Below are 22315 nucleotides of genomic sequence, written 5' to 3' on the forward strand. Positions count from 1 at the left end.
TGATTTTCTGCTGTTGGTTTCATTCTTTACATATTCTCGATATTGACCCCACTCGGGTGACTAGATGCTAAGTATTTTTCCTAATCTATCTTTTTCTCTTTACTATATTGATGGTTTCCTTTTCTGTGAAGAAGCTTTTTGATCTCATTGTCTATCTTTTTTTCCTTTTATGCTATTTGCCTAAAGTCCCATCCTGAAAATCTGTGCCTATAACAATGTCTTGAAAGGCTTCTCTGTGATATCTTTGGCAGTTTCGGAGTACCAGTTCTTACCTTTACATTGATAATCTATCCTTAATTAACTTTTGTACAGATTGATAGGAGTTCCATTTCAACATTCTATATATCCCCACTGACACCTAAGAAAGCACTTTCTAATAATTGATAACCCCATTAGTTTTATACTTAAAGGTTAATTTTATTTTTTCTGTGTTTTAACAACAAAAATATCTAGAAATATGGATAACCAGCTTAATGGCTTTATGATCTGGAAAAGAACATGGCTACCAGTTTAACATGAATTTTGGGTACTGGGAGGAAGCCTTATCTACCCTGGCTTCTTCCTCTTCAGGATATATCATACCCTGGTCACTTCATGGAACTTCAGGTTGACAATATGAGAATTCACATGTTTCTGTAATTCTGTGGTTCAGTTGGCTTCTAAAGATCCAATATTCTTTTTAAAAGCTTGTTGAGCACATGCACCCTAGGTAAAAATCTCAGCAATTGCCTCATGGTAGATTCGCTTGTAAATGGTTATATGGAATGCAAAGCAGGCTGCTCAAGGTGACTCTGAAGTCCATAAAGATTTGTTTTATTTATTGTTTAAAGGTTCAGGACAACCAGAGTTCTGTTTATTATTTATTCTTCATTTTGAATCTAATTTCTAACTGTTATTGAGAAGAGATAATTATCAATAGACAATAACTAAATCCAGCATGCTGGTCAGAAGGAAGCCCATAAGATAGGTGGCCAGCAGTGGGAATCCTGAAAGAGCTTTCATGAATCCAATAGGATTACTTTGCAGAGAGTTCTGGGTTTTTTTTTTTTTGAATAAAATCTTAAATTATCTGTAAGCCTTATACACTTCATTTGAAACATTGCTTAACCTTTGTTTTTTCTTTCCTGGGATTGAGGCTAAACAAATATCATGGCATATGTAGTATAATATAGTTTTTCTGGTACTCCTTTTTTAAAATTAGTGGCTGTTTATGGTACAATCTATTCTCTTTTTTATCAGTGCAGTGAACTTTATTGAAGGTATTCAAGAGAGTAGGGCTCCCTAAGCCCCTCCTTATTCTGGGGGTCTGGGATGGAAACTGTGAGGGAGATGATCAGTGTGGGGGTTGTTAGACAGGGACTGCTCAGCATCCAGGGCCTCTCTCTTGCTCAAGTCCTTGATGGGGGTGGATGGTCCAGGGTGGGCTTCTTACTCCTTGGAGGCCATGTAGGCCCTGAGGTCCACCACCCTGTTGCTGTAGCCAAATTCATTGTCATACCAGGAAATGAGCTTTACAAATTTGTCATTGAGAGCAATGCCAGCCCCAGCATCAAAGGTGGAAGAGTGGGAGTCACTGTTGAAGTCACAGGAGACAACCTGGTCCTCAGTGTAGCCCAAGATCCCCTTCAGTGGGCCCTCAGATGCCTGCTTCACCACCTTCTTGATGTCTTCATACTTGGCAGGTTTCTCCAGGCGACATGTCAGATCCACGATAGACATATTCGGGATAGGAACACGGAAGGCCATGCCAGTCAGTTTCCCGTTCAGTTCTGGGATGACTTTGTCCACGTGGAGCCTTGGCAGTGCCAGTGGATACAGGGATGATGTTCTGGGCAGCCCCATGGCCATCACACCACAGCTTCCCGGAGGGGCCATCCACAGTCTTCTGGATGGTAGTGATGACATGGACTGTGGTCATGAGTCCTTCCACAATGCCAAAGTTGTCATGGATGACCTTGGCCAGGGGGGCTAAGCAGTTGGTGGTGCGGGATGCACTGCTGACAATCTTGAGGGAGTTGTCGTACTTGTCATGATTCACGCCCATCACAAACATGGGGGCTTCAGCAGAAGAGGCGGAGATAATGACCCTCTTAGCCCCGCCCTTCAAGTGGGCCCCAGCCTTCTCCACTCCAGTAGACTCCACAACATACTCGGCGCCAGCATCACTCCATTTGATGTTGGCGGAATCTCGCTCCTGGAAGACAGTGATGGCCTTCCCATTGAGGACAATCTTCCCATTCTCAGCCTTGACTTTGAACTTGCCATGGGTAGAGTCATACTGGAACATGTAGACCATGTAGTTGAGGTTAATGAAGGGGTCATTGATGGCAACAATCTCTACTTTGTCAGTAGTGAAGGCAGCCCTGGCAACCAGGCATCCAATATGGCCAAATCTGTTCACTCCGACCTTCACCATTGAGTCTCAGGAACGAGGCTGGCACTGCACGAGAAGATGCGGCTGTCTCTAGAACAGGGGGGACCAGAGAGCGGGTATAATCTATTCTTAACACACACACCCACACACACAATAATCAATGGGTAAGTTACAAGATAATGGGTTTGTGATTTCCACTAACAGCCATTTATGAAGATGTCATGTTAGCACTCGGGATCTATTTTTAGCCTGTTGTTCAGTGAATCAGACTAAGTGCCAGCTCAGTTTCACAATGTAGGTCATGTGATCACAGTGGTACAGGAAGGGAATGGGCTTCCACATCTCAGAAAGATTTTGTGCCACAATTGTCTTCCTTTCTACCTTAAAAGGCACTCAAGGGGACAAACTATGCTGCCAACCATTCCACCCACAATTGAGATAAGCCATCTTTCCCCTGGGTTCCAGTAACAGTCACCTCCACGCCCTTCACTGTCCTTGATGAACATTCTCAACTCTCAGGCTCTTTCCTTTTTGTGATTCTGACTCTAGGTGTCTACAATGGACTCCACAGTAGTGGGACTAGAAGGTTCTTCTGCAAGTTTCATTTTCATTCCACTGTTTAGGAACTTTACTATGGTTCTAGTTGGACTTACTTGTTTTTTTTTTTTTAGTTTTAAATTTCAAAGCTTTGTTCAGATTTATGGACAGCTATTAAGTGAAGTTTATGCAAACCAGTGTATCTGATATGAACAGACCTTTCTCAGTCACATTGAACTAGCTATTTTTTCTACAACAGCATATACTAAATGTTAAGGACAGAAAGGGCAAGTAAGAAGCAAACTAGTGGAGTGGAAAAAGCATTTAATATTCTTAAAGATCATTTTATTGTCCTAATTAGCATATATACATAAACATAATTCAGTCTCAATTTGAAACATCTGATTTATGGGTAGGCACATTATATGAAAGCTCCAAATATTTCATCTTTAAGTAGAATGTTTAACATACTGATACAGTTTATTATTTTTCAATTGCTCATTTACAATATTGAATGGATAAATATTTGGAAAACATCCAGCTTCTTAATGGAAGCACAAAGCAGAGTTCTGCCTACAAAGATGAATTCCTATTGGCGGAGGTAGAGTTGAAGATGGAGAGTGGAGGGGATGTTGGGAGGTGAAAGGAGGAGAAATGGGAGGAGGAAGGAGAAATTAGACAATAGGAGGGCAAATTTTAAAGTATATGGGAAGGTCTGTCATTGTCTTTATCCCACCTGGTTTTGAAAAGCACTAATAATTGTAATGTGTGGCACAATTAAATTAATTCTTTATAACATAATTTCATTTCATTTTTTTGTTGTTTATTTGCTTGATTTTTGAGAAAGAACCTCTCTGTGCAACTCAGGCTGGTCAAAGTAATACTCATCCTATAGACCTCAGTCTTGTGATTCTCTTCTCTTGCCATCACAATTGCTAGGATTATAGGCATGAGCTATCATACCCAGCAGCAAGTGTTTTCATCTTACCTTGAAATAGCATGAAAGTAAGAGAAACATGGCTGACCTTGGTGGAAATATGATCAAATGTTTGTTTTAATATATTTAGTATGTTTGAAAAAGAAATGGCAATTCACAGGAAATCTGTTTGGGCACATAAATCTGTGTGCATGAAAACATATGAAGAAAAAATAGGTTGTGATTCCAATTTGTGGTTGAACATGCAGGATTTCATAGGGTTATTAAGCATACCACAATATCTATTAAGCACTGACCTTTGCCACAGAAACTTGGCATTAACTCTTCTTCTCAGGAAACAGAGACAGAAAAAAAGCCTCTGGTTTCTGTTAGATACACATGTAATATTGAGCTGATCAAGTCAAGTTTGTGATAGCTATCCAAATATAGACTGTAGGAAAAACATGATAAATTATGGTTAAAGCGGGAAGGCTAATTGATATTAATTAAGTGGTCTAAAATGTAATTTCAATTAAATCATTCTTAATGAGCTTCCTGGTGATTTAGCAATTCTTCCTTTTGTTTATCATATTACTGTAAGAAAACCATAATGATGCAGGAAAAAAATATACCAGAAGGAAAGTCACATACTCTGATGAAGTTGACTATACACCCATTTTTCTGCTTTAACAATAAACTTGGAATCTGGCCATTTTTCCATCATACTCACTCCTCTGTGTTTAAGGTAAGAATAGATATAAAGTTATTCCATTTTTATCACTGCGAAGTGACATATCCAGTTTATTATCTCCAGTTTACATGCAAGAACACTGATACATGGAGAAATAAGAAGCATGCCAGTATTCAGACTCCTAGGGATTTTAACTAGAAAAGGTGTCTTCACAAACAAGGCTCACCCTCATGTGGTCTCTGGTCTCCTTAAGAACAAGTCTTCCCCTCCTAAATCTGTGCCTGTCACCAAGCTTAACTACTGTAGTGTTTGAACAAGCAGCACCCTTCCTCAAGTCTATCACTATTTTTTCCACCATCTTGGCATCAATTTCCTTGAAAATACAGTGAAAATTGTCCTTTTTGTAGGAACTGTGATCATTGATTTCTACTTTTTGTGACTCTTCATGTGTCCTCTCATAACAGGCTATGGTTATCTTCAAATTTTACATTTACTCAGTTGTATAATATCTTTGGTTACTAAACTTGTATTAAGCCTAACATTAATTTTGAAAGACATACTACATAATATGTACATGTCAGGTATAATATACTTTTTCAGAAATTTAAATATGTATTAAACCTCTCTACCATCTACACACATGCACACAGACACATAGATAAACACAGAGAGAGAGAGAGAGAGAGAGAAGGAGTAGATCATGCTACACTACAAGCTTGTAGTGCCTGTTTAGTAATGTTTATTGAGTAAATAAATGAAAGGGAAAACATTATTTCTGCCTTTAACTTTCAATAATTATAATAATTTTGAATAAGTAATTTTAATGTGAAATGACATCAAATAAATTTTCATTTACATATTAGCAGCTTTCAATTCTATTGTGAGTGGTAATTTATACAATTCTTCCTTTTTTTTTTTTTGAAACAGAGTTTCTCCATTATGTAACATTAGCTCTTCTAGAATTATGTAGACAAGGCTAGCTTTGGACTAACAGAGTTCACCTGCCTCTGCCTTCTGAATTCTGGGATTAATGAGGTGTGCCATAGTGGATGACAGACACTTCCTTCTTACATTCAAATACATTAGAATGAGATAAATGGTAGAAAACTTAAAAGAATTTGGGAAACATTTGTTGTGTGATATTTTGTTTATGTTCTGACAAATAAAGCTGGCCTGGAAATCAGAGGGCGGAGCTAGCCACTAGTTAACCATCAAGGCCAGGTGGTGATGGCTCACACTTAATTCCATCACTTGGGAGGCTCATGTCTTTAATCCTAGCATTTGGGAGGTGGAGAGAAGCACCGAGAAGGCAGGGTAGAGACAGAATCTCAGCCCTGTTGGACAGAGAGGAAACAACTGGTGGCTGCTTCTGGTTCTTTGATCTTCCAGGTGTTACCCCAATATTTGACTCCTAATATTTTATTTATTAAAATTATTTAGACTAATGCTTCAAATATTTAGAAAAATTAAAAACGAGATAACATGTTGGATAATTGTGACAGGTAAATAATTCTGCCAATCCCTAAATGTGAACAAAAGCTTTAATTGCCATCCATCAAACATAAGTAAGAGAAAAAGATAAGAGGAATGAGGGTTAAAGGCCTATAACTAGAATTCTGGGAGCAATGTGATGCTTAATGGTTCCTAGGATAGTTTACAATGCAGAATATGTGTGGTTTGGGGAAATGATAATACAGGAAACTACTACTTGATTGCTCTAGCAGGCCTACTTATACAATCAGAAATCAGATGTCTTTAAATGTTTCAGTGCCTATGCTAAATATCTATGACCTTCTGGGGAACAAAAATAATATCCAATGAACAATATTTTTCAAGACACACCTCCATATTCTAGGGAAACACAAAAAGAAGCGAGAGCACTCAGAAAAAGACAGCATTCAGTAAGGGTGACACATGACAGGTCCTTCCCAACGTGCTGCATCCTTTACGATGTCTTAACTGAGTCATCTTCCTCTAACTCCTCAAAATGAAGAGATATTGGCAGTAGCTCAGATGACTCATAACCACAGTAACACATTTCACAAGCATCCTCCGGCGAATGAGCCACAATCTATGAGATAACAGCTATTATTGGGTAAGCCAAGAGCCCTGCAAAAACAAAGATGCTGAAACAAAAAAGAAACTACGTTATCCATAGGTTTCCTGGTTAATCCAGAATTGCTTACAAATATTACTTCAGCTGCATAATTAATCAGTGCTTTATCCTATACATTTTAGTATCAAGAAATGTTTCCATTTCTTTTTATACTTCTTGTCTTGTTTTTCGAGACAGGATTTTTGTACTTTTCTGAAATACCTCCTTACGTATCTTTCCACTGGTTTTAAATTATGGTATTTCCATATATTTTTGGTCCTGTATGTCTTAAACATTTGCAAAGATTTTTTTTATTATATGTGGATTTTAGACATAGAGTGTTCTGCCTGCCTGTCAGAAGAGGGCACCAGATCTCATTATAAATGGTTGTGAATCACCAAGTGGTTTCTGGGAATTGAACTCAGGACCTCTGCAAGAGCAGCTAGTGCTCTTAGCCTCCAAGCCATCTCTCCAGCCCTTGTATTAGACACTTAAAAACACTTTACACCTGGTCTTGAAATTTTCACATCAATATTTAATATTTAAGAAAAATAGTTGAAATTAAAATAGTGTCCTAGAACCCAAAGACACAATTGCAATTATCTTAGATGAAAATAGTTAAAACATCTCTACAATACATCAAATGAATACTAATCATGTTTATTTAAATAATCTAAAGTATTATTTTTTTCTTCCAGATTTTTTTATTTGAATTAGAAGCAAGATTGTTTTACATGACAATCCCAGTTCCCTTCTCCCTCGGGTCCTCTCATACCACTCCCAACTAAAACCCAACCTATCACATATCCTTTCTTCTATTCTTCCCCTGATTCAAACTTTCTGCTCCCTCATGTCCTCTGCATCCCTCCTCTTCTTCCCTTCTCATTCTCCTAGCTCCCTCCCCCCTCTTCCCATGCTCTCAATTTGCTCAGGGGATCTTGAACCTTTCCCCTCCTCCAAGGGACCATGTATGTCTCTCTTAGAGTCCTCCTTGTTTACTAGCTTCTCTGGCAGTGTGGATTGTAGACTGGTAATCCTTTACTCTATGTCTACAATCCACATGTGAGTGAGTACATACTATGTTTGTCTTTTTGTTATTGGGTTACCTCACTCAGAATGGTTTCTTCAAGTTCCATCCATTTTCCTGCAAATTTCAAGATTCCATTGTTTTTTTCCTCTGAGTAGTACTGCATTGTGTAAATGCACCACATTTTCTCTATCCATTCTTCAGTTGAGGGGCATCTAGGCTGTTTCCAGCGACTGGCTATTACAAATATTGCTGCTATGAACATCGTTCAACAGATGTCCTTGTTGTATGAATGTGCTTCTTTTGGGTATATGCCTAAGAGTGGAATTGCCGAATCTTGTGGTAGACTGATTCCCATTTTCTTGAGTAGTCACCATACTGATTTCCAAAGTGGCTGTACAAGTTGGCACTCCCACCAGCAGTGGAGAAGTGTTCCCCTTTCTCCACATCCTCTCCAGCATAAACTGTCATTGGTGTTTTTGATTTTGGCCATTCTGACAGGAGTAAGATGGTATCTCAGAGTTGTTTTGATTTGCATTTCCCTGATGGCTAAGGATGTTGAACACTTTCTTATGTGTCTTTCAGCCATTTTAGATTCCTCTATTGAGAATTGTCTATTTAGTTCTGTACCCCACTTTTTAATTGGATTGTTTGGTGTTTTGGAGACTTTCTTCTTGAGTTCTTTGTATATTTTGGAGATCAGCCCTCTGTCAGATGTGGGGTTGGTGAATATCTATTCCCAGTCTGTGGGCTGCCATTTTGTCTTGCTGACAGTGTCCTTTGCCTTACAGAAGTTTCTCAGTTTCAGGAGGTCCCATTTATCAATTGTTGATCTCAGTGTCTGTGTTACTGGTGTAATGTTCAGGAATTAGTCTCCTGTACCAATTAATTCAAGGGTATTTCCCACTTTGTCTTCTAATAGGGTTAGTGTGGCTGGGTTTATGTTGAGGTCCTTTGATCCATTTGGACTTAAGTTTTGTGCATGGTGATAGGCTTGGGTCTATCTGTTGTCTTCTACATGTCTGCATCCAGTTAACCAGCACCATTTGTTGAAGATGCTTTCTTTTTTCCATTGTATAGTTTTAGCTTTTTTTTATCAAAAATCAGGTGTTTGTAGGTGTGTGACTTAATGTCAGGGTTTTCAACTCTATTCCATTGGTCTATCAGTCTATTTTTCTCTATCATTTTCCTGTAACGGTATTGTGAAAAAAGTCAACTTTGATGGTATCAAAAGTTTTTCTTCTCCTGTGGAAACCAATGCAAAACCCCTACCCCAATGTAACACATGTCCTGGTTTCCATACAGAGGTTAGTACATCTTTGCAGTATACCGGCTGATTGAGTTCAGCAGTTTTTTCCGCAGTCCAGTGTCTTTCTGCAGCTGTTTCATTGGCATTAAGAAAGTTTAGTGTTAATAAAGCATTATGCAACCTATATTTGGGGGATTTATTCTTCCAAGCCTGTCTATTGAGCATCTCCTTTAGTGTTCTATTAGATCTCTCAACCACTGCTTGTCCTGTAGGATTGTGTAGTATACCGGTAGCATGCTTTATGTTATAACATTTGAAAAACTGTTCCAATTTTGTGGAGACATATGCTGGAGCATTGTCAGTTTTTATTTGTGCAGGTATACCCATAACTGTCATCACCTCTACAGGTGTGTAATAACAGAATCAGCTTTTTCAGAGTTAAGAGCAGTAGCCCATTGGAACCCTGAGAATGTGTCTATAGTATGATGCACATATTTCAAATTTCCAAACTCTGCAAAGTGAAAGACATCCATTTGCCAAACCTTATTTCTCCGAGGTAATGCCCTTAGGATTACAACTTGCTAGCAATGGAGTTTGATTATAAAAGGAACAAGTAGGACAGTTTCTCACTATCTCCTTGGCTTGTTGCCAAGTGATGGAGAAGTCCTTTTTCAAACCTTTGCTATTTACATGATGTTTCTTAGGAACACTTCCAATTAATAAACAATCAATCTCATCATTGCCTTGTGCTAGTGGCCCTGGCAGACCTGTGTGGGATCTGATATGTGTAATGTATGTAGGATTACTTCTGTTTCTGATAGTTTCCTGTAATTGTAAAAACAAAGAAGTTAATTCTGTATTATCAGGAACAAATTCTGCAGTCTCAATGTGTAACACGACTCTCTCTGCATATTGAGAATCAGTAACTATATTAAGAGGTTCTGTAAAATCCATAAGTACCATGAGAATGGCATATAATTCTGCCTTCTGTACAGATGTAGATGGACTTTGAACTACTTTATTTACCTCACCTGCTTTATAACCTGCCTTACCTGATTTGTTGGCATCAGTGTAGAAGTTAAGAACACCAGAAACGGGAGTTTGTCTTCCAATACATGGAAGAATCCAGACTGTCTTTTTTATGAATTTAATTCTGTCAGTTTTGGGATAGTTGTTACCAATTGTTCCCAAAAAGTCAGTAAGAGCTATTTGCCAATATTCATTATCCTTCCATAAGGAAGAAATTTCTTCAGTAGTTAAAGGTACTATAATTTGTGCTGGATCTTTTCCAGTCAGTTGACGAAGTCTTAATTTTTCCTTTAAAATCAAATCAGAAATCTTTTCTATATATGTCTTTAAGTTTTTATTCTGTTTATGTGGCAAAAATATCAACTCCAATGTAGTGTCTTTTCTCTGCATCTGAATTCCAGAAGGGTATTCTCTGGATGGCAAGATAACCAGAATATAATCTAAATTAGGGTTTATCTGATCTACATGCACATCCAATATTCTGTTTTCTACCCATTGTAACTCTTTTTCTGCCTCAGCAGATAATATAGTCGGACTGTTTGGGTCCTTATCACCTTTAAGGGCCATTTTTAAATGCTTAAAGTCATGTCCTTCTACACCAATAATCGTCTGTAATTGAGAAATTTCCCCTAATAATTTCTGAAGAGAATTAAGAGTTTGATAATGATCTCTCCTAATTTGTACCTTTTGAGGTCTGATTCTCTGTAAGTCTATCTTGTAACCTAAATAGTTAATAGAATCTCCTCTTTGTATCTTTTCTAGGGCAATCTGTAACCCCCAACGAGGCAGAACTTCCTTCACCATTTCAAACATATGTTCCAAAGTTTCCTTATTATAATCTGATAAAAGAATATCATCCATGTAATATAAACAAGAGATTGTGAAAATTTCTTACAAATTATTTCCAAAGGTTGTTGTACAAAGTGCTGACACAAAGTAGGACTATTTAGCATTCCTTGTGGCAAAATTCTCCACTGATATCTCTTAACTGGCTGTGAATTATTAAGAGTTGGTACAGTAAATGCAAATTTTTCTCTATCATTTTCCTGTAATGGTATTGTGAAAAAACAGTCTTTTAGATCAATGACTATGATAGGCCATCCTTTAGGTATTAAGGAAGGTAATGGCATTCCAGGTTGCAGAGAGCCCATTGAATTACCTTATTTATGGCTCTCAGGTCTGTCAGCATTCTCCACTTACCTTACTTCTTTTTGATAACAAATATAGGAGAATTCCAAGGACTGGTAGATTCCTCTATATGTCCAGCATCCAGCTGTTCCTGTACTAACTTTTCTAAAGCCTCTAGCTTCTCAGAGGTCATAGGCCATTGTCCTACCCAAACTGGTTCATCTGTAAGCCACTTCAATGGCAGGTCCTTTGACTCCTCTGAAGGTCCATCATTTGTAACTAGTTTCTGTACAGCATAGATGGTTGGTAACTGTTTTCCATAGCGTCTTACCAGATCTTTTCTACTACCTAAAGATTGTACATAATTTGTATCTGACATTGGAGGAATATTAATCTGAGTATTCCATTGCTGTAAGAGATCATGACCCCAGAGATGTATAGCCATTTCTGCCATGTATGGTTTCAGTATCCCTTTCTGTCCTTCTGGTCCAATGCAGACCACTGAGTTAACACTCTGTTGAACTCTAGAGTTCCAATTCCTAAAAATTGTACATTTGCCTCTCTAAGATGCCATTTCTGAGGCCAAGACTTTTGGGTAAAAATAGTCACATCTGCCCCAGTGTCTACTAAGCCAGAAATAACTTTATTTTAATTTTCACTTTCAACTGAGGCCTTTCATCATTAATAGAAGTTTGCCAAAATATGCGTTTCTCATTTTGTTCATTCACATTTAATTCTTCATCACTATTTAAAGTACCATCTAGAGCAGTATCATTTTTCAAAATAGGAAAAGAACAATCTATTTGTCCTGTGAGAGACTGTCTCACACTGCTACTGGGAATTACCGGAACTTTCTCAATGTGGGAGCCTTCCTGAGTCCCCCCTCTGGGTTTCCCGGCCTTAACGGGTTTCCTTGCATGTCTCTGGTCGATCTACATTCATTGGTCCAGTGTCTGCCCTTACCACATCTTCTACACAATCCAGAAGGCAGTGTCCTTCCATATGAGGCATTGTAAGAATTCCTTTGTCTACAATTTCTCTTAGTATGTCCCTTTTTACCACAGTTGAAACATCTAGGTTCCTGGTGCCTTCGTGGTCTCCAGGGCAAGGCTCTTCCTACCCAAGGTTCTGGTTCATAGTAGTAGTAACCTCTAGCCTCTTGGTACCTATGTTGACCTCTGTAAGGTGCTTTTCCTTCCCAAGCCCTTGCATCCTCACATCTAGAACTTTTAACTTCCTGTTGCCTTTTTAAACCTTTCAAAATGGCTTCTCCTACCCAAGCTCCAGGGTCTTGCACATGATAGTCAATGTTGGCTGCATACAAAACCCATTCTTCTAGTGGAACTGATCTGATCTTTAAAGGCAAAAGTATTCTTTTGCATATTGGGTTTGCATTTTCATAAGCAATTATATATATAATTGATTGTCTTGTTTCTGGATCTGTTACCTGTAATTCTACTGCCTTAGTTAACCTTTGTAAGAAGTGCTGGAATTGTTCTGTAGGTCCCTGTTCTATTCTGGTATAAGCTTCTAGGCATTCTCCTGGCTCACGAACCTTATCCCAGGCATTTAATGCTACTTTGCTGCATAGGGACAGTATATCGTCATCATATTAAGCCTCTGGGTTAGCATAAATACCCTCACCAAGAATCTTATTTAGAGGGGCTTCAAAACCTTCCTTTATGATCTGACACTCAAGGAGCTTCGCCTCTTCCCTCACCAATGCCTTCCATTAGATTTGGCATGAATTCTCAAGCACAGCTGCTACCAACTGTTCCCAATCTGTGGGTGTCAATCTGTCAACCCATGAATATAATAGCTGTTTTACGTATGGCTTATGGAGACCATATGAGACAACTGATTTTTTAATATTCTTAAGATCCTTCAGCTGTATAGGTTGCCATTCATAAGCCATCTGTCCATGAGGGTGTTTCTTAGAAGCTGGCTTTTCTACCATGGTAGCTGGGTATACTAATGGTGTATGAGTACCAACCTTAGAGGAATAGTCATGATACCTGGGTGGAGTAGGTACCTCAGATTGGAGTGATTCTGTTTCTCAGGCATCCCAATGATCTTTAAGCCTAGTAATGATATCCTTATGAAAAGTTTCAATCTCCTTAATCATAAAAGATTCCAAGCATGTTAGTGAATCTGTAAATTGCTCTAACTGCTCCTCTACATGTTTTTCTAGGTCTTTAATACGATAATCCTTAGGCAGCATCTGGATGGCATGGAAACTGCCTTCTAGGTATTGGAGTCTAGATTCAAGGTCATGATTTGCTGATTTTGAGTCCTCAGCAATCGACCGTATGGACCTATGTAATCTGTCAGCCCTGTACTGTAAATTATCTTCCAAATATTCGAATCTAGACTCAAATTTGTGATCTGCTACCTTGGATGCTTCAATAATTGATTGAATGGCATTGTCCAATTCTTCAACCCTATCCTGGGTATTTTGCACCTTTGCATCTAGTTTCTGGGTAACATTGCCTATCTGAGTTTCTAGCTGGCTACAGATATTCTTTAGTTCGTCACGGTCTTCTGACAGCCTCTAAGGCCTCAGACATGGAGGATGTCTCTGTGTTTATCTCATCATAAATACACTGCATCTCATCTTGGGTAACAGACAGCTCTGTCTTTAGCATATTGAACACAGAGCCAAGCTTATCATCCAATTTCTGTTCCACTTGCTACACAATTGTGGTCTGACCTAATCTGTTCTCCAAAACCTCATTGCGTAAAGCTGTTATTTCCTGTAAGTAGGTGGTTAGGTTATCCTTACCCCTGTTCCTGAGCCCTCTGGCTCTGGCTAGTAATATTATTTGTACCAGCAAGCTAACTGCCATTATGGCATATAGGCCAGAAATTGGCAAATTAGCATCCTCCTCAAACATTGAACTCACGTAATAAGCAAAAATATTACCAATTTTAGCAAATGATAAATATTCTGCCATAATTTTACCTTATTTCTACTCCAGATGCAGTAACTATCTTTGACCAGTAGGTGGCACAGGCATTCAGCTACTCGGCACGGCGTTTGGCAGCACTCAGTGGCAGCACTCAGTGGCAGCAGTGGAGAGAGGTCACAAAGCGGCTGCGCTTATCTTAGAGACTATATGGCCTTTCAGCTGCAACCACTGAAATAGGTGCAGCTTTTCCACAGCAGTGGCCAGGGGAAGCCACTGCTGAAAGCCGAGGCCTACTGACTCTAGGCAGCTAGAAACTGTCTCCATGCTGGGCAGATGGTTCTGAGCAGCTCAGCTGCAGCAGAAATGCACTTGTATGGCGCAGCAGGTCAGCTGGGAGCCGGGAGCACCTGTGGAGAGAGGGAGCTTTCCCAGCCTAGGCCTCAGCCTGTCCCAAATGGGGTGTAGGTTTCCAATATCCCACTCCTGACAACCAGATAAAGTGTGAAATATCCAATACAGAGCCAAGTAGAACTATAAGGGTATTTAATAGGAAAAAGCCTTACTTACAGAGCGACTTAGGCAGCCTTGGCAGTAATCCGTACAGCAAGCCGAAAAGGAAAATTGAAAGTGCCCAGCCACTGACTGCTTCTCACTTTACATCACCCTGACCACGCCCTCGCAGGTGTGGTCAGGCAGATCTGTAGCCAGCCCCTAAGCAAGTGTGGCTACAGGTTCCCCTACAGTGGTGGATGATTTCTCTGATGTGTTCTTGGATTCAATTTGCCAGTATTTCATTGAGAATTTTTGCATCAATGTTCATGAGGGATATTAGTCTGTAGTTCTTTCTTAGTTGTGTCTTTGTGTGACTTGAGTATCAAGGTTATTGAAGCCTCATAAAAAGAGTTTGGTAATGACCCTTCTGCTTCTATTGTGTGGAATGCGTTGAGGAGAATTGGTATTAGCTGTACCTTGAATTTCTGGTAGAATTCAGCACTTTTTTAGATTGGGCTTTTTTAGATTGGGAGACTTCTGAATACTGCTTCAATTTCATTAGAGGTTATAGGTCTATTTAAGTTGCTTATCTGTTCTTGATTTAGTTTTGGTAAGTGAAATCTGTCCAGAAAAATGTCCATTTCCTTTAGATTTTCAAATTTTGAGGAATATAGGTTTTCAAATTATGACATGATAATTCTCTGGATTTTTTCCGTGTCTGTTGTTATGTCCCCCTTTTCATTCCAGATTTTATTAATTTGCATGTTCACTCTGCTGTTTGTTAAGTTTGGATAAAGATTTGTCTATCTTGTTGATTTTCTCGAAGAACCAATTTTTTGTTATATTGATTCTTTGTATTGTTCTAGTTTCCATTTTATTGATTTTAGCCCTCTTATTATTTTTTTGGTGATGGTGGTGAAATTATGTGTGGGATTCTATCCCTTTTTCCTTTTGGCTGTTGGTAAAGTGGGATTATCTATTGCCTATGTTTTTCTGGTTGTAGCTAACTTCCTTGGGTTACAGTTTTCCTTCCAGAACTTTCCCGTAGGGCTGGATTGGTGGATACAAATTGTTTGAGTCTGGTTTTGTCATGGAATATCTTGTTTTCTCCATCTATATTGATTGAAAGCTTTGCTGGGTATAGTAATCTGGGCTGGCATCCCTGGTTTCTTATTGTAGGTAGAATATCTATCTAGGACCTTCTGACTTTCAGAGTTTCCATGGAAAAGTCAGGTGTAATTCTGATAGGTTTGCCTTTATATGATACTTGTCCTTTTCTCTTTGCTGCTCTTAATATTTTCCCTTTGTTCTGTATGTTTGGAGTTTTGATTATTATGTGGCGAGGAGACCTTTTTTTGGTCCGGTCTATTTGGTGTTCTGTAGGCTTCTTGTATTTTCATTGGCATGTCTTTCTTTAGGTTGGGAAAGTTTTCTTCTATAATTTTGTTGAATATGTTTTCTCTGGCTTTGAGTTGGATTTCTTCACCTTCTTCTATACTTACTATTCTTGGGTTTGGTCTTTTCATGGTATCCCATATTTCCTGGATATTTTGTGTTAGGGATTTTTTTGGACTTAAGATTTTTTTTGGTTGATGATTCTATTTCTGCTAGTGTGTCTTCAACTCCTGAGATCCTCTCTTCCATTTCGTATATTCTGTTGGTTATGCTTATGTCTGTAGTTCCTGATCCTTTATCCAGCATTTCTATTTCCAGCATTCCCTCAGATTGTGCTCTCTTTATTGTCTGTATTTCAGTTTTTAGTTCTAGAACTGTTTCTTTGAGAGCTTTGTTGATATCTTGTATTTTTTTTTCTTCCATTTCTTTAAGGGATTTTCTCATGTCCTCTTTGAGGTCCTCTATCATTTTCATGAAGATGTTTTTAAGGTCATTCTCTTCTGCTTCATCTGCATTGTGATGTTCAGGTCTTGCTGGTGTATGGTTCCTAATCTCCCGTGGTATCATATTGGGTTTTCTGTTGTTGAATGTGCTTTTACATTGTCCTCTTTTCATCCTTTCTTCTGGTGGGTGTAACAGGAGTCTCTTCCTCTCCTGGTGGGTATGGGACCAAGGTTCCCTTCTGGTAGATGCAAACAGTTCCTATACTCTGATGTCTGTCCTCTTGTCGTGGATGGAGGTGGAACTGCTACCGGGCCCTGGGCAGTGTCCAGATGTGTCAGATCCGGCTGCTGATCTCAGATCCGGTGAGCAAACCTCTGGTGTCAGATGCCTCTGAGCAGCCTAAAGTATTATTTAATTTAAAATTCTTGAATTATGAGAATTCTGTAATGAAAAATTACTTATTTCTCTTTTCCCAGACCCAGACAAATTTTATTTGAGAGAAATAAAATTTCAAAAATTCTAATTTCTATAAATTTGTTCCTGCTGATATTTTGACTTTGGAAATCACATTTAATTAAAAATTATATAGTAGAATCATAGCACATATGAAACTAATCAAATTTATACATGAAAGAGTCTATTTAAATTGTGACATTGGTAGGATAGAGTCAATATACAACATAATAAAAATGTTAATTCTTACATAAGAGTTTCTTCTACCTATGTCATTTGTTCCTCCAAATTTATCAATATTTGTAGTCTGGGAAGATGACCTTTAAAGATAACATCTATGATTTCATTTGCTCCTGTAATTTTAAGGCAAATGCTACCCACTCATCCCAGGAGACAAACAGAGTGAGAACATTGCTTCTAAATAAGGACTTTTCAAATATATCTGGTTCGAAATTCCAAAACCAGTGGATTCTGTGCCTTTCATGGTCAGAAACACTTTGAAGATATGATTAAGTGATAGATTCTTCATAAGGGGTTCTTATTCTGTATCCCCCCTTAGGTTTAATATGCTCACAAGGTTCTTGACAAGAGGGAAATGGGAGGATCATACTCAGAATGAGAGAATTAAAGACAAAGTGATATGAAGTTAGAGATCATATCAATAGAGATGCATACATTTATAATAATGCCATGTCATGATTTTTAGTCCAATGAGACCAATGTAAGATTGTTTACCTCCCAGAATTAAAAGATAAAGATTCTGTAAGCCAGTTGGGGTGTTTATTTGTTACAGCAGCATTCTGAAACTCAGACATAAAGTAAAAACAAACACTATTTTTCTTAGTCCCATCCCTTTAGAACGAACACCAGGTGATTGATTTCTTATGCTGAAGGCTATAGCTTGAGTCAGCAATCTTTTCCATTGCAGCTACTGCCTCTTGGATCCAGTGGCCACTCCCCTCCCTCCTCAGCAGGCTTCAGGGCTATTCTGCACATTCTTGTTTGTGTTTTTAAACTCTGCTCAAACCTATTTAAGTAATCTATCAAACCACTCAGTTGGAGAATGTGAAACATTTCCTTCTGAGACAATTAAACTCTGTAATATGCAACCACATATTGAAACTGATTTTCCTAATTGTTAGTCTGTGCACTCTGTTTAAATCTATATTTTTGGCACTTTACAACTTTTTTCAAAGCCATCTATTCAAATTTGTTTATCCAGAATATGTACTAATTGTCAATTATATGCCTGAACTCATCAATACTAGTTACAGGACATATAATGCTGAGTGTACATAAGTAAATAATGTCTTACCAAGTTTGCAGTTTTATGGGGAAAGGGAGGCAGTCATGAATGACTCACAACACATATACTACTGTAGCTTTGACAAATCTGGTGAGCGAGGGATGATGTGAGAGAGAATGAGTTTTCCTGGCTATGGAAGCTAGAGAAACCTTAAATGACATAACAAAATATATGAAGTATAAAAATCAAGAGGAAGTAAGACCATATCAGACAAAAATAAAACATGTACCAGTCTCCTATAGTGTGAAGCTGAGTGTAGCAGATCCCACCTAGTAAGAGAAACTTCAGCACAGAGGATAGAGCAGAGTGTAGCAACTAGGAATGCAGACCATTAGTACTTACTTTAATGAATTTCCTTAAACACAGTGGGTTAAATGTTATGTTATTGAATGACCTAAATAATAAATCCAATGATCTATTTTTATTTAGATCAATAATTTTGATGACATATTTTCATACTTAAGAAGTTAGGTTGAGTAAATATCAATTTTGACAACCTAGAATGAAGTAGTGAGCGCCATTAAATAGCTAGAAAAGGTTGTTAAGATTGACACTGGCTATAATATGAGTCTAAGTTATAATAGCAGCATTTTCATTAGAGCTGCTAAAAACATTGGCTGATGCCATTAACAAAGATAGGAAGTAGTAGAAGAAAGCCATTTTTAAGAGGAAATATTATCTGTGAATTGGGAGTTTTTAGATTGCATGCCTTACTTGTATGCATGAATTTGTGGCTTGGCCTCAGTAGAAAGTAGAAAATGAATCCAGAGAACAAGTCCAAAAGAATGATTGATAGGTTATCTATTAAGAAGGATTTGCATCGTACTTTTAGTAAGTGCCATACTTACATTTGAAATAAAAAAGGGAAAATCTCCCAAGGAACAGGAAATGGGTGGGCATAGATGTTATGGGGAAAATCAAGAGGGTGGTATCATGGTTGAATGGAGAAAGAAGAGCATGACTCTACCTGCTTTTTATATTGACTGCATTAGATACAAATTTACTTAAGCCATCATTTTCATATATATTTCTCTAGTTGTGGGCACAAAGTAAGTACAAAGAAGATGTTAACAGTGATTTTTGTAGGTGTGCATTGCCATACATTTTCACTCTAACGTATTGATATGTACACAGGAATGTTTTCCTATGAATAATATCAGCCAGACATAAGCATGTTAGATTTTGTCTTCACTTCTTTTGTGAAAATCTCTCTAGTATAGTGAGAAGGGAAATAAATAAATAAAGAAAGAAAGAAAGAAAGAAAGAAAGAAAGAAAGAAAGAAAGAAAGGGAGAAAATAAGGAAAGAGGGAGGAAAGCTTAAAGAACATGAAACATTCCCAAAATATATTCATCCAGTAAACCAATCAATTAAGTAACCATGTTTTTAAAGTAATTTGCTGTAATCGAAGACAGTCATTATAATGGATTTGATTTTTATGCCACTCCAACTCCTATATTGAAACTCTAGGCCTAATATAACAGAACTAAGATGTAGGGTTTACGGAGGCAGCCACTGATTTATGAGAGTGGAGTCCCTGTTAAAGGAATAACAGAGAACACAATGGATTATAATATGGAAGAAGCCACTCACCACATCAAGCCCAAGCCCATTCTTGTGTCCTGATCTCAGACTTCTAGCCTCTGGAATTATAAGAAGTAAATTTCTGTTACTAATACCCTGACCTAGCTAAATCAGCAACACTGAAGGACTGTTGTAATGGGAATAAAACATGGCTGTCATCAGTCCAGAGTTTAGAAATAGTTAAGTTGCCTCGAAGACAGAATGTCTTTATGACACTTATGCTCATTCTTTTAGAAGCCCTCTAAACTCCCACTAATTAGATAAGGCCCTACCCTGTAGTGTTAATGTTTTAATTACATTTCTAAATACTGAACCTAAGTTACCCCATCTATTTCATAAGTTGTTATAGTAAAAAAATCTATAATCCAGACCTATAAATAACACAATTCATATACATCATTTAAATAATCCCCAAATCAATGAGGTAGAGGGAGATTTCTACTTCAAGAGAGTACAAACAAGGAAAAGAAATCATTCACATAATCATCCCACAAATTAGTCAACTAGATAATTTCTTAAATAAAAATCAGGGGGGAATGTATGCATAAGAATTCTGTCACATGTGTCTCTAGCCAATTTCTTGATGTTTCCGCAAGATCGTTTGAAGCTTACTTTGTTGTTTTAATTTATTTTGTTGCCCATGATACTGGATCAGATTTACCCAGTCTTCTCTACTATTTATATAAAGGAAGACTGAACTAATCCTTATAAACATTCTGTCACTAGCCAGGCAAAGTTACCCTAAGGGCTGAGAAACATGAGAGTCTTTGTGTCCATATGGAGAAATGAACAGTCCTACCAGGGATGATTCCATCAGAATAAAAATCAAGTTGGCTGGAATTTTCCCTTCTCCTACTGGGCCAATAATAGGCCAGTCCTGAACCCTTTAAACCCACACATTCAGAATGGAATAAAGAAAACTTGAAGCTGGCCCTTTTTCTCTGTCAAGAGAAAACTTTTTAGTTATTTTTAAAAAGTGGTTTAAAACAGAATAGTTTAAAACACAACTTTAGGACTTGTGTTTTGAGCAGTATAGTAAGATACACAGACACAAACTTCATTGTGGTCTGAAAAGAGTTTCTTATTTCATCCCCAGTCTGCAAGAAGCAGGAGATGGCAGGAAAGGGGGGAAAGGACAAAGTGATGATATGTGCACACAGCAGACAGGAGCTGGGGGAGGGGTGTGCTATTTAATTAATTTTTTAGTTTACTTTTGTTTTCTCAAGACATGGTTTCTCTGTGTAGTCCTGGCTGTCCTGGAACTTGCTCTGTACTAGGGTGGCCTCTGATTTAGAGATACACCAGCCTCTGCCACCTGAGTGTTAGGATTAAAGACATGTGCCACCACACCTGGCTTCATTTAATTAATTCTGGTTTGAATTTTTTTTGACACACTCTTGTTGTGTAACCTAGTCTGGCTTCAAAATCACTGGAAATCCTTTCTTTGGCCCCTGCCTCCCAAGTGCTGAAACTATTACCACACAAGAGCATGTCAGATCCATTATTTTTGAGGCAAGGAATTGGGAAAACAAACTAAGAAAATGGGACTTTTGCCTCCACCCTCCAAACACAGCGCTCACCTCAAATAGAATTAGCAGTGGTTCAAGCTGGAGGCAAACTTGAGTGACCGTGGCCGGAGAACACAGATGTAGGTTATTCAAAGTTCCATATTCCAAATGAAAGAAGCTTCATGAAATTTTCAGAGTAACAGAACAAAGTCGTAAATCAAAGAATTACAAAATGTATTAGTGAACATATAAAAGAGGTAAATTGCAGCAAGATTGGAGTCTTTCCTGGGGCCTTGGGTGTTATCTGATAATATTCTCAGGTTTTGGTTGGTGGAAGCTAGTGGTCTACTAGATTCACCAATTCTAAAGGTTTTTTTAATCTATTAATCACAGATGTTACTTCTAACACAGACATGAGCAAAGAATGCTATTGAGGGGTTAAAACTAGCCCCAAATAAGGTAATTAGGTTCTGGGCCTATAATCAGTTTTTGCAGACTGTTACTTTTCAGGAATTCTCCCTTACAGTACAAATTTATGATGGGATAATTTGAATAATTCCAGAGTTCTCTTGGTTATAGGGATTGCTTCCAGTGGTCAGGTACCTGGTCTTATGGTATGTATAGCAAGAGAGGCCATTCTGAATTATAGAAATCTGAGTAAAGGAAGTAAGCATGATGAAAGTTTCCAGGCTTGATTAGTCAGCATTTACAAGGCCTATTGGCAGTACTAATGTCAGCTCTAGGTTTTATCTGATGCAAAGAGGAGCGGCTCTGGTCTGGAAGGACTTGAGTGACAGAACATGCAGAATAAAGAGGGAGACACAAGTAACAGAAAACAAAGAAAGGAGTAGTCTCTTTGTTTCATCCCCCAAGTGATGGGGGAAATACTTCTGTGTCTGTTTATAAATAAAGTACTTGCTTGACCAATGAGACAGCAGGTAATACTGGACTAGGAGTCAAAGAGGATTCTGGGAAATGTAGTAGAGAAGTGGTGTTCCAGACAGGAAGTGACATAGCAAGGAGACTCGTATTTAAGAAGAGGAAAAAGGAAGTGTCGCTCTCTTTTCCCCTCGGCTCCTGCTCCAGCGGCATGATGTGATTCACCAGCAAGGAAGGACGCCAATAAGGCGTCCGATAAGATAAGTCTTATAAAATATATAGACATATGATAATTGAGAC

General features: G+C 38.2%; 1 pseudogene; it reads right to left on the reverse strand.

The window, feature by feature from the left end:
• Nucleotides 1-396: 396 nt before the first annotated feature.
• LOC100762023 lies at nt 397-22024 on the reverse strand (annotated as a pseudogene).
• Nucleotides 22025-22315: the final 291 nt, after the last annotated feature.

The sequence above is a fragment of the Cricetulus griseus genome, chromosome 2 (genome assembly GCF_003668045.3).
Source record: "Cricetulus griseus strain 17A/GY chromosome 2, alternate assembly CriGri-PICRH-1.0, whole genome shotgun sequence".
NCBI classification, from domain to species: Eukaryota; Metazoa; Chordata; class Mammalia; order Rodentia; family Cricetidae; genus Cricetulus; species Cricetulus griseus.